The 12,974-nt window shown below is 36.7% G+C and overlaps 1 long non-coding RNA gene across 1 annotated transcript in view; it reads left to right on the top strand.

The window, feature by feature from the left end:
- Positions 1-12,974, top strand: part of LOC307185717 — a 166,697-nt gene that overhangs the window by 38,040 nt on the left and 115,683 nt on the right. The gene's annotated exons all lie outside the window — the stretch shown is intronic.

Here is a 12,974-nt window from a genome sequence, read left to right as displayed (position 1 = left end):
CACATTAAAGCCTTTTCAGACATAAATCACAGCAAGATCCTTTTTGACCCACCTCCTAGAGAAATGGAAATAAAAACAAAAATAAACAAATGGGACCTAATGAAACTTCAAAGCTTTTGCACAGCAAAGGAAACCATAAACAAGACCAAAAGACATCCCTCAGAATGGGAGAAAATATTTGCAAATGAAGCAACTGACAAAGGATTAATCTCCAAAATTTACAAGCAGCTCATGCAGCTCAATAACAAGAAAACAAACAACCCAATCCAAAAATGGGCAGAAGACCTAAATAGACATTTCTCCAAAGAAGATATACAGATTGCCAACAAACACATGAAAGAATGCTCAACATCATTAATCATTAGAGAAATGCAAATCAAAACTACAATGAGATATCATCTCACACCAGTCAGGATGGCCATCATCAAAAAATCTACAAACAATAAATGCTGGAGAGGGTGTGGAGAAAAGGGAACACTCTTGCACTGCTGGTGGGAATGTGAATTGGTACAGCCACTATGGAGAACAGTATGGAGGTTCCTTAAAAAACTACAAATAGAACTAACATATGACCCAGCAATCCCACTACTGGGCATATACCCTGAGAAAACCATAATTCAAGAAGATTCATGTACCAAAATGTTCATTGCAGCTCTATTTACAATAGCCCAGAGATGGAAACAACCTAAGTGTCCATCATTGGATGAATGGGTAAAGAAGATGTGGCACATATATACAATGGAATATTACTCAGCCATAAAAAGAAACGAAATTGAGCTATTTGTAATGAGGTGGATGGACCTAGAGCCTGTCATAGAGAGTGAAGTAAGTCAGAAAGAGAAAGACAAATACCGTATGCTAACAAATATATATGGAATTTAAGGGGAAAAAATGCCATGAAGAACCTAGGGATAAGACAGGAATAAAGACACAGACCTACTAGAGAATGGACTTGAGGATATGGGGAGGGGGAAGGGTAAGCTGTGACAAAGCGAGAGAGTGGCATGGACATATATACACTACCAAATGTAAAATAGATAGCTAGTGGGAAGCAGCTGCATAGCACAGGGAGATCAGCTAGGTGGTTTGTGACCACCTAGAGGGGTGGGATTGGGAGAGTGGGAGGGAGGGAGACGCAAGAGGGAAGACATATGGGAACATATGTATATGTATAACTGATTCACTTTGTTATAAAGCAGAAACTAACACACCATTGTAAAGCAATTATACTCCAATAAAGATGTAAAAAAAAAGCCTTTTCACATTGTGAAAATCAATGGATTTTTTTTTCTCCCTGGGAAGATGTGATAAATCCATTTTGTTCTAAATGTTTTCTTCTAGCAAAGATACCAGTAGATAATTGGGAGTTTTACAAACAACAGCAACAACAACAAAATGCTTGCAAATACAAACACACACACACAACACTCTGTGTGTAATTTTGAATCAACTGGGTTCAATGAAATTGATATAATTAACTCAGCTTGTTCTGTTACAGATTCTCTGCTATGCACAATATTTTAAAACAAAGATCTCTTTTAGTGTTTTAGCACAAGTTTGTACCTTTTCATTTCATCCAAATGTACAGAATAGTAAAGTCAGTTTCTTGTACCATTCCTTTGAAATCTTCAACACTGAATGATTTTGGTTTATTGTATGACAAGAGTATGACAGAGAGAATATATACATCACCACAAAATCGGTCAAAAACTTGTAAACACTTTTTACAATTTATTTTAAAAGCAAAATTATTTCTTTCCCAGTTGGTTCTGTTAACATTTGTTTGTAGAAGGAAAACTTGGTTTACATTGTTTATTTATTTATTCATATGTATCAAGTGCTCGTTATCCTGGCACTGCTGCAGGACTGTAGTGATGGATATGCCAATAAATGATTGAAAACTAACACTTTGGAGAGGAGGAAATTGGTCCCCAGATTACTGGTTGGGGAAAGAGTATTTAATTAGGGCCAGTAAGGGGCTAGCATACCAAGATCTCTCAAGTTCCTAGTACTTTAGTAACTTTAGTTGATTAGGATAGGTTTTTGTTTTTTGGTTTTTGTTTTAATAAGTGTTATTACTCTACTTTTTTTGTAATTAATTGATTGATTGATTTTTGGCTGCATTGCGTCTTTACCGCTGCGCGTGGGCTTTCTCTAGTTGCGGTGAGTGTGGCCTACTCCTCTTTGTGGTGCTCGGGCTTCTCATTGCGGTGGCTTCTCATGTTGCAGAGCATGGGCTCTAGGTGCATGGGCTTCAGTAGTAGTTGTGGCTCGCAGGCTCAGTGGTTGTAGCTTGTGGGCTCTAGAGTGCAGGCTCAGTAGTTGTGGTGCATGGGCTTAGTTGCTCTGTGGCATGTGGGATTTTCCCAGACCAGGGATCCAACCTGTGTCCCCTGCATTGGCAGGAGGATTCTTAACCACTGTGCCACCAGGGAAGTCCCTGGTTAGGATAGTTGTAATGAAACATAGAATTCAGTTTTGATATCTCCCAGGTAAGACCTGTGAGAGAATTCTCCTTAAAAGGCAAGGGACCAAGGCAAAGGCAAGAGTCTGGATATTTTTATCCTTTTAGTCCATAAACATAGGTTTATAACAGCAAACAGTGTATCTCATTCTGATTCAACGAATGTTTACTGAATGGCATCATGCCAAGAGGACTTTCTCCCAGTAGCAAGGCAACCTCAGAATAAAAGAGGCTGTATGTGCAGGATCAGATGCAGAAACTGAGAGTAAAAGTGCCCAGACTTTAGCCAGGGAATCGTCATCTATATTCCATGAAGAATGAGTTAGCCTGTAACTGCACATCTGTCACACAGAAGGCCCATGAAGCCAGAATACAGTAAGAACTTTTCACACATCAAGTAAGAAATTTCCTGCTTCCCCACCTCCTCTCCATCTCTAACGTGTCAATTTCCCCACGCCTGCTCCTGCAGGAGCCACAAATGGTGGGTGAAGAAGATGAAAGCAGACATTAAGAGGCTGATCACGCTTCTCTGCCCCCTGTATGTTTCTCTGCCTTGAGTGTACGTGAGCTGGAAGGGGAGCAGTTTAATTTAAGATGGTTTTAAAATTATACTTGATTAGACTAACATTTTAGTACCCAGGAAAATTGATTATTTATTAACTGAGAATAAGCAGAAAGGCTGGGGGACCTATTAGAGGCACTCTCAGAGCCGAGAGGAGAATGGATCCACAGATTCGAGTCTGGAGGGCAACGAGAAAACAAACAAGATGTCTTTTATTTGAGCCCAGCTCAGTGATTAAACATATTCATTTTTGTTTAACTGTTGTCAGTTGGTACAGACCATGGTGATTAGCTATATAGCTAAATACACCACAAGCTCCAGCTGAGAAGGGGTTTACCTCTAATGGCTATGCCAAGGCAGCAATGTTACTTTTATTTAATCAAATCCATTCTGTAAGAAGGGTCAAAGCAAACAAAATAGTGTGATTAAAAGTAGCCGTGCTTTTCTCTGAGAAGATCTCAAGAAGAAAAGGAAAGAAGGTTAGAGGAGAAACAAAGATGCTATGTATGAAAATAAGAAAAAAGAATGGAATCATAAGACTATACTAGGAAGACCTATATGTCTTAGCATGTTATAGACAACCATCCAAATCTGGTTCCAGCTTCTTTCATCATACAAATTTCTCCCTCTTCCTGTCATGTTCCTGCCACAGTGTCTTTCTCGTTCTTGCCTAAACGTACCGGGTTCCTTTCCAGCCGTCCTGCATCCAATTCCGTGTTTAGCCTGGAATGGCTTCTCCTTCAACCTGATTATGCCTCTGCCGGTTCTGCCGTTAGCATCTGAGTTAAACGTCACCTTTTCAGTGAAAATGTCTGTATCTCCCTCAGGCTGAGTTGGACATTCTGGACTCTGCCCCTCTCTGAGTTGTTATTCTTTGTCTAATGCACTGTCGATTCATCTTCCCCCACTGCGCCACAGCTGTTTGTTGGCATGCTTATCTCCTCCACTAAACTCTGAGTTGCTTGGAGATAGCTCTGAGTCATTTATTTTTATCCCCAGGATCTGGTAACTTCCTCACACAGATTAGATGATCTGAGGCAGCTGACTAATGACAGGATTAGGAAGAAATCACACTGTTGGTATATATCATTAAGTACCAACCTCCATTTATTTTTTTCTTTTTCTTTTTCTTTTCTTTTTTTTAATTAATTAATTTATTTATTTTTGGCTGTGTTGGGTCTTCGTTTCTGTGCGAGGGCTTTCTCTAGTTGTGGCGAGCGGGGGCCACTCTTCATCGCGGTGGGCGAGCCTCTCACTGCCGTGGCCTCTCTTGTTGCGGAGCACAAGCTCCAGACGCGCAGGCTCAGTAGTTGTAGCTCACGGGCCTAGTGGCTCCGCGGCATGTGGGATCTTCCCAGACCAGGGCTCGAACCCGTGTCCCCTGCATTGGCAGGCAGATTCTCAACCACTGCGCCACCAGGGAAGCCCCCTATTTATTATTTTTGAAAAGGGCTCTCAGCAGTAGGAATAAAGAAGAGAGTGGGATTTCCAGCCCAGAATTAGACAATGGCACTGAGCCGTTCTCCTGCTGTCTTTCCCAGCACTGAAGACTTCCTCCAGGCAGATGAGCCTCGAGGCAGGGCAGTGCTTTAGTAAGAACATTATGGACTAGACAACTCATAGTTGGGGAAGTGCTCTATCCCCATTAAAGGGGCGACTAGAAGGTAAAGATGCAGAAATAATGAAGATGCAGTGCTGATGAATTGGCCGCCCAGTGTGCAGCTGAAGACTATCTGCTTTGCGAGTTACTCTTTAACTATGGGAGCAGGTGCTGTCTATGCAAAGCCTTAATTATGGTCAAGGAAATACTTAGTTTTCTAAAATTTCTCCTTAAAGGAATGCTTCTACCATTCTCTTCCTCTTCCTGTCTTCCCTCATCTATAGAATTTATCTTTCTCTGTCATTGCTTTACTCTCCTTCAAAATAAAAACTATTTTTCCCTAAAGGATATAGGTGCATTAGCTCAGATTCAGGTCTGTAAACAATTTTACACCAGCCTTGGATGTTTTTGACACTAAGTCAAATTTTTTTTGGAGTTATATGGCCATACTTGCTGTCTATGCTTCCTGCAGATTCCTATATTCTGTGACTCTTTGAAGGAAAAAATTGCATGTCCTTATAATTAGAAAAGATTTTCTTAGGACATGCAGTTTTTTCTCCTAGACAGACTAGGTATTTGTTTTTTAGTATTTTAAATCACAAAATTAGAATAATTTATGTGTATTTTATTTCTGTATAGTTTGATGTCATTTTATTTCCATAACTTAAAATTTATTTTAAAATGCTTATACAACAGTGTGTTTTCTAGAGCAACAGAACTTCATGGAGGTGACTTGTAATTGTCCAGGCTTCCTCAAAATTGTCTTCATAAAGAGTGCATTGGAATATTTATCTAATGACATATACTACCTACTCCCTATAGCTCATGAACTACACCATGACAGTGGAATATGCAATACACTCAGTCCAACTCATCTGAACATACAAAGCATCATTTCCTTTAAAGAACTGAAATCTCATAAATAGAAAGATGTAACATTTCTTTGAACGTTACAAGAAGAGATGATGAACATGACTGATTTTAAGTACTTAAGACTGAAAACTATTTACTTAATGTTCCAGTAAGTCTACCTAAGAATTTTAAATATTGATAAACTTGATGGATTATCTTTGCACTATTGTCTCTGGTCCCTGGGCTTAAATAATGAGTTGTTACAGTCTTATGCACATACGGTATCAAATATCTTGAAATATTTGCTACTTACACTGAAATTATTTGCCACAGTTTTCCATATGTACCCGATATTGCATTACTCCCTATAAATAATGTGATAAATACATTATTTCCCTTTCATCAATAAGGAAAGTGAGTCTTAGAATACCTTAGTAAATTTCCTTGCTAGTTATGTAGTTAGCAAATTGCAGAGTTAAAATTCCGATGCCTCAAACTCCAGTCTGTGCTATTTATCTACCATCAAAGTGCCTTGAATGAGCAGTGCTATTTTTACTTAATATTTACCTGCAAATAAGACTTCATAAAAGGGTTTTTAAACAAATTGATTATTTTTATGGGTTTTGGCATTCGACACTCCTGAATTTAAATACTGGTTTCAAAATTATTTGTTGAGTAACCTTATTTGGCCTCTCTGGGCTTCATTTTTCTCATGTGAAATGTGGGTAGTATATACTTTGCAGTCATAGTGAGGATTAAATGCAGTAGTGAATGTAAAGTACTTGTCATGTAGTAAGATCTTAATACAAGGTGACTATCATTAGCTCAGGCTGGCCTTTCAGATTTTCTAACAGCATTAACAACGTGGCATCCTTTGAAATTTCTGTCTTCTGTTATACATTATCAAGCATTTAGAAAATACTCTTTCAAACTGGGTAATAGCCCTCACAGAATAGTATTTCCTAAGTACCATCGTCGGACTAAAATTCAACTAATACAGTTTACTAATTGCTTCAAATATACTACCTAGTGGGATTCAGACTATCTAAGCTGGTTGGGTTGGAATCTTTGGAATGGCAACAGGAATCCTGCATAGTTTGCTAAAGAATTTCTCCCTCTGAAAAGTCAAAAGCATTTCAGTTTGGATTGCTTTGCCCATCGGTTATCAACTTAGATTTTTGTCACCGTCATTCTAGTTAGCATTCTTCCAAAGTTTCTAATAATTCCTCCCCCAAAATAAGTATCCTCTGGAAAGAGGGAAGTAGGACCATGTACATGGGTCTGCTGGCGTTTCATAAGGCAGAAGACGCATCAGCGCTATCATTACTGCTGGAAATGTGAAAAATCACATTCATATTTCCCTTAAAAAAATGAACTGACTTCTGAGTTTATCCTCATTTCTTTACTGGCCAGGAAGAATACTGAATGATGTGTGGACAAATGCCTCTAAGACCCCAAAGTACTATTTTTACGTGGTAAATTATTATTTACCATCTTCATTACCACTGAAGGAGTATAATCCTAGAAAGATTGAGTATGAAGTTACACGCGTGAACGCTATATGTCGAGTGCATTTATTACTTGTGCCTGCTCAGCATGAGCCTTCATTTCCAGTTTTCTAGTCATAATGTCACAATTTTTTTGGTGTTTGTGTGGTGGAGGGCATACATCTTAAGGTCCTGTGGTTTGTAAAGGGATATCATCAATATCCAGGGGTGGGAATGAAGCTGTAGCTTGGGCTGTCAATATGTTTTATCTCCCTAGACAAAATCCCTATCACAAGAAGGATACGTACCTGGCTCCATTAAATAAGATGTAATCCTCAGATTTCTATGAAAACTATTTGGGGAAGACACAGAGTTCTATTTCCATTAACATTACCAAGATTTTTAGATTGGAATCTGGGACTCCGAGAATCCAGCTAGCTACTATAAGGAAATTATGTGCTTGAGAATTCAGCTAACATGGAAAAAGTCAGAGCCAAGAGCTGGAGAGATAGGTTTTAGACAATGTCTTTAGAGCACCTGGATCAAGTCATACCTGAGTTGCCCACCACTGGATATTCAGGTAATATGAGACAATAAATTCCCTTCTTTTAAGTTCAGGCTCTATTACTTGTAACTCAAAGAGACCTAATACAGAAATTGACTGGTAGAAGTGAGGTGTTCCAAGTGGCTGGGAGGATGGAAAGAGTCTGCTGCTAAAGGCCTAAGAAACTTGACTTCATAAGACCTATGGCTTTGGCTACTAGCCCATGAAGTTGTAAAAATGTATTCTGCCAAACAAAGAGCTGAGATTGCTAAACCACTAAACCACTAACATAGTTCCCACAGCCCTCTCTCCAACCCATATTAATAAGAATTTTAGGGTGTTTTCATCATGCATCTCCTCAATAATGGGAATTCTTCAGATTTGGCCACAGAATATACTACAAACCAGTAGTTACTATATTTTTTGCCCTTTCCCCAAACAGTAATTTTATTAGGATTCATACTTTTTTTTAGTCATTGTATATCATGTGTATTGAGTATTATTAAACTTATCACAGCCATTGGTTGCGTGTCCTGAAGATCCATGATTAAGAGTGAATCACATCACTGTGAGATAAGGACCTAGAGTTGGATTCAGTAACCAAACATGAATTTGTGTCATCTCATTTTGGAAGTGGCTTAAGGATGTCTGTAGTTGTATGTGTTAGGGCTGTGTTTCATTAAGTGGAAGAATATTCATAATCAAGTGTTCGGGAAGAAGACTGACTTTGATAAACCATGGGATAAACTGGAGTTTATTGAATTTTGCCTTTCCAATATCCATTTCTCTTCTTTGGATAACAATACCTGTTTTCTTTAAAGGAATCCTTTATCTCAGCTCATGTAGTATATAAGGGAAGTAAAAAAAAAGAGAGAGAGAAATTAACCAAGAGGATGAACTGGGATGAGGGAGAGTTTTACTCAGAGAGACTGCATGGGGGAGAAAAGGTAGCCGAAGATGGAACTCTGTGGACAACATGGTGGAATAGAGACATTTCATATTGCTTTTTATGAAGTTTCTCTTTATGGTATGTGATGTGCCCTTTTTTCCTCTCTGGCTATGTGTAAGAGTTCCCATTTACACAAATTGAGTGGATTTATTTTGGGGAGTGAAGAAAAGTGTTGAATCCTGCCCCAAGGTTGGAATAAGACAAGAACAATACAATGTTGAAATCCAGATATAGCTATAAGGTCCTAGTTATATCTGGGTTATAATCATATAAATGGAACTTCAACAGAAAATAGAACACAGATGTTTGCGATTGATCCCATAACAAAAGGATCTTGAGGAAAAATCACATTGGATGATGAATGGAGGAAAAGTTACTCTTGATAAATATGTGTGCAGTGTCATATGTTTCTAGAAATTTCCATACCTTGATTCAGTCATTCGTCACAACACCTGTAATGCAAATGTCACTATCAAAATTGATCTATACATGAGACAACTGAAGCTCAGAGAGGTCACCTGTCTAAGTGTATGGGCACTTAGTACACAGAATCTGAATTCTGGTCCTTTGACTCCAAAGTCTGACTCCTTTTAAAATAATAGTCGGTATAATAATTGTAAAAAGGTTATGAATTTGGGAATAAAAACAACTTAAATGTGCAATGTTATTTGCTATTTTGGATATTATTTTTAAATTATCTTAATATTTACTTTACTTTTACATTGTGTGTTACTTCACCATTTAGTTATTCGGCAGCACAATTTCATTAATTTCCCACAGTCTTTGAAGATGTTTACTTGACAACTCTCTGTTTACATGGAAAGATCTTTAGAAGAAATAGGTGTAGCTTTCTTCTTTTTGTAATGAGGTAAATACTCTTTTGCAAAAAGTACTGCTTGGAAAAGAAAGATAGCTAGAAATATAAAAGAAAGCAATGAAGTAGAAGAAAGTCATGATGCATGTTATATTTATTTTCTGGCACATAAGGCTCAATGAAAGATCAAGTTTTTATATTGTTGTTTGTCTTTAATGACCATTGTCCAAGTGGCCAATTTAGAACAGTCATCTTTAACCTCTGAGTTTTATCTAAGTAGTACTAAGCCTCTAAAAAATTGGTAATAGGCATTAATCTGATATGAACTGTGTTTCCTCTTGATAAATGGAAGAGTACTAGGTATAGTTCTAATCTATTTATGTATGGTATTGCATTAAATTTTCAAATGATTTTATTATTATGTCCATTTTACAGTTGAGGAAACTGAAGTATTGAGAATTTCAGAAATCGATGTCTAGATGGCAGACCCAAGATGCAACCCCAGACAATCTGAATCCTGAATAAATATTTTAATTGCTTCCCTATGTTAATACTTAATATTTCTAAGCTTCAGCTTTTGTGTCTGTCTGAAAAGGTGAATATTGGTGACACTCACTTCATAGTATATAAGGATTCAATGAGATGATTCCTGTAGAACAGTGCCTGCCACATAATAAATACTCGTTAAATGCTGACATGGGTTAGAATATGGCTCCATGAGTCACTTTGTTATGCAACTCTGGACAATTTCCTTTACTTCTGTGAGGTCAATTCCTCATCTGTAAAATTGCTACTATATGGTAATAAGGTCCCAATTAAACTGGACCACTAACATCAGGTGCAAAGTTAACATCTATATCCTTAAGCCAATGTATTTTTGAATTCCATCATAGTGGCTTAACCTTTACCCTCATATCTATGCATATACATATACATAGTCACACATCAAATAGAGTAAATGTTTGAAACATGTCTGATGGTCAGAGATTAATATCCTGAATTAGGGAGCACTTTTACAGATTGCTGAGAAGGAAAATCATGTAACCTAACTGACAAGATAACAAAGGACATGAAGAGGGAATTGACTAAGAAGGAAATGCAAATGAACGTGATGGGGTTCAGAGGAGGTCATTCCAGAACGTGCCACTTTGGCATGTGGTTATTTCAAGCTGAACGTGATTAAGGCCTGACAGACTCAAGAAGAGCTTTTTATCTGTCCCTTAACTGTCTAAAAGAATTTAGATAGGGAGCCTGTACCAGGAAAAGAGCTATTACCAAACATATTTTTTTACATAAGAAAGACTTTGTATGGCATGACAAACATTTGTGTAATAAATATTTGCTCTTCCCATTTTCCTGTGAATAGTCTTCCTCTCCTTTGAAGTCTCAACCCCTACCCTCCTTCTCCTTAGCTCAGGATGACATATAAGCCGCAATTGCCTGACTGTCCAGGAGCCTCTCATGTCTTTGTGGGGCTCCCATACATACGTAATTAAATTTGTTTTTCTCCTGTTACTCTGTCTTATGTCAATTTAATTATTAGGTCAGCCAAAGAACCAAGAAGAGAAGGGAAATGTTTTCCTCCCCTACATATACAAGTGAAGATAAGTGAATACAAATGAATCAAACTGAATAAAGATTAATTTAACGTCCAGCTGCATAACAATGAAATGAAATTAAACATGGGGATACACGTTCTATCTTACTGAACTAGCAAGAAAAATTTGTTTTATAGAGTATGCAATATTTGAGAGTGTGTGAGTGAGCAAACACTGCTAAGGGAAGTATAAAATATTAAAACCTGTTTAAGAAATATTTGACAATGTGTATTAAAACATTAACAAATGTACATGCATTTTAGTCATGCAATTATGTTTTTTATGAGTCTATTCTAAGATAATTATAAATATGCCCAGTATTATACAAGGTATATATAACTGCATCATTTTATAGATTTAAGAAGTAGCTTATATTTTCAGCCACAAAGAAGAACTTTAATAAATTAAGGAATGGTATTAACATGAATAAAATATTTGAAGAATATTAAACAACATGGAAATGTGTTCTTGATACACAAATGAATAAAGTTATAAATGAATAAAAACTTACAAAGTACATGCCCCAGAATCCTAACTTTGCTAAAGAAAGCATGTACACCTGCCCCAAGATGACAGAAAGAATGGTTATCACTAGGTGACCAGATAAATCGTTTTATTTCATCTGCTTTTCTAAATCATCCAGTGTTTCCATTATATTCTGAATTCTTTTCAAGATCTAAAAATAAAATATAACAATCATAAATAAATTAGAATGCAAATTATTACTGGAAAATATTTGCAACTACTTTATTAATTGGTTCAATAAATATTTATTGTGCATCCATTATGTGCCAAACACTTGCTCAGGCAATGGAGATACAGTGACACACAAGACAACATTCCTGCCCTTATAGTGTTTACCTTCTGGTAGGGCATATGGATAGTAAACAAGTAAATAAATGAGTTCTGAACATAATTACAGATAATGACAATTGCTATGAAGGAATAAACAAAGCTCAGGGGAGTTTTAGTTTGAGTCCTAAAGGATGAGAGAGCCAGCCTGTGGAGGCCAATGGGAAGAACATTTCTGGCAGGAAGAAAACAGGTGCAAACCCAGAAGCAGCAAAGAACTTGGCAAAGATAGAGGAGCATACAGGCAGGCAGTGTAAATGATGAGAGTTGGGTTTGAGATGAGGTTAAGAGGTGGACGGGGGCAGAAAAGTAAAGGTGTATAAGTCTTGGTAAGGAGTTTGTTTTCTTTTCCTAAGTTGAAAAGAAATGATTAATGGCTTTTAAGCAGAGAAGTGACATTATTTTTATGTTTTTTAAAAAGATCATTCTGCCTGTTATTGATGGCTGATACAAAAAATGCATAGCAATAAATAAAAGACAAAAACAACAAAAATACAATGGGAAAATGGCCTAAGAATGGGAAGAGGAATAAATACAAATTACTAAGAGACCGAACAATGTTCAGCTGCACTAGTAATCAAAACAACAAATTTAAATGATTTTTCACAATTAAGTAGCAAAGTTGAAGAAAGAAATTTAATGTGGTAATGATACTGTGAGGTAGGCAACAACAAAATAATCATTCTTAAATAATCACTCTTGGCATGGCAAAGACATACATACAAGATGCTGATCTAAGTTTTGTTTAGAATAAGTGTTTTCACTGTTTTTTTTTTCCTTAAAGAGGAATTACATGTAATTTTTGTACTATTCTGTACTTCATGAAAACTCTAAAAGTATCAGGTGTTGTTTTTATAATACCTGTTTTTATATTTTATAATGTAATTTTTATTAGTTTTATAATCAGAAAAATGGTCATTGAGGAAGTCCCAAATAAGTTCTTCATAACACATAGACCCTATGCTGTAGTGGAAATAATGAAATTTGAAAAAGGTTTTGGAAATATGTAACACATACATATTCAAATATCATATAGCATAAACCAATTGAAAACTGAACAATTATTTTCTCAAAGGCCTATAAAGTTGAAAAGCTTTTAGCCTGAACCATGTTAATGATTGGAAAAACATGATAGGTCCAGGCCCAGAGATTTATTTTTATTTGCCAAACTATTTGTTATTTTATAATTTCCAATTTTCTAAGGACTATCTCATCCTAGAATAAAAGCTAGCATTTACAACTATTGTCACTA

Source organism: Stenella coeruleoalba (assembly GCF_951394435.1).
Source record: "Stenella coeruleoalba genome assembly, chromosome: 4".
Taxonomy (NCBI): domain Eukaryota; kingdom Metazoa; phylum Chordata; class Mammalia; order Artiodactyla; family Delphinidae; genus Stenella; species Stenella coeruleoalba.
Note: the sequence above shows the minus strand (reverse complement) of the source record. Positions and strands in the feature narration are given on the sequence as shown.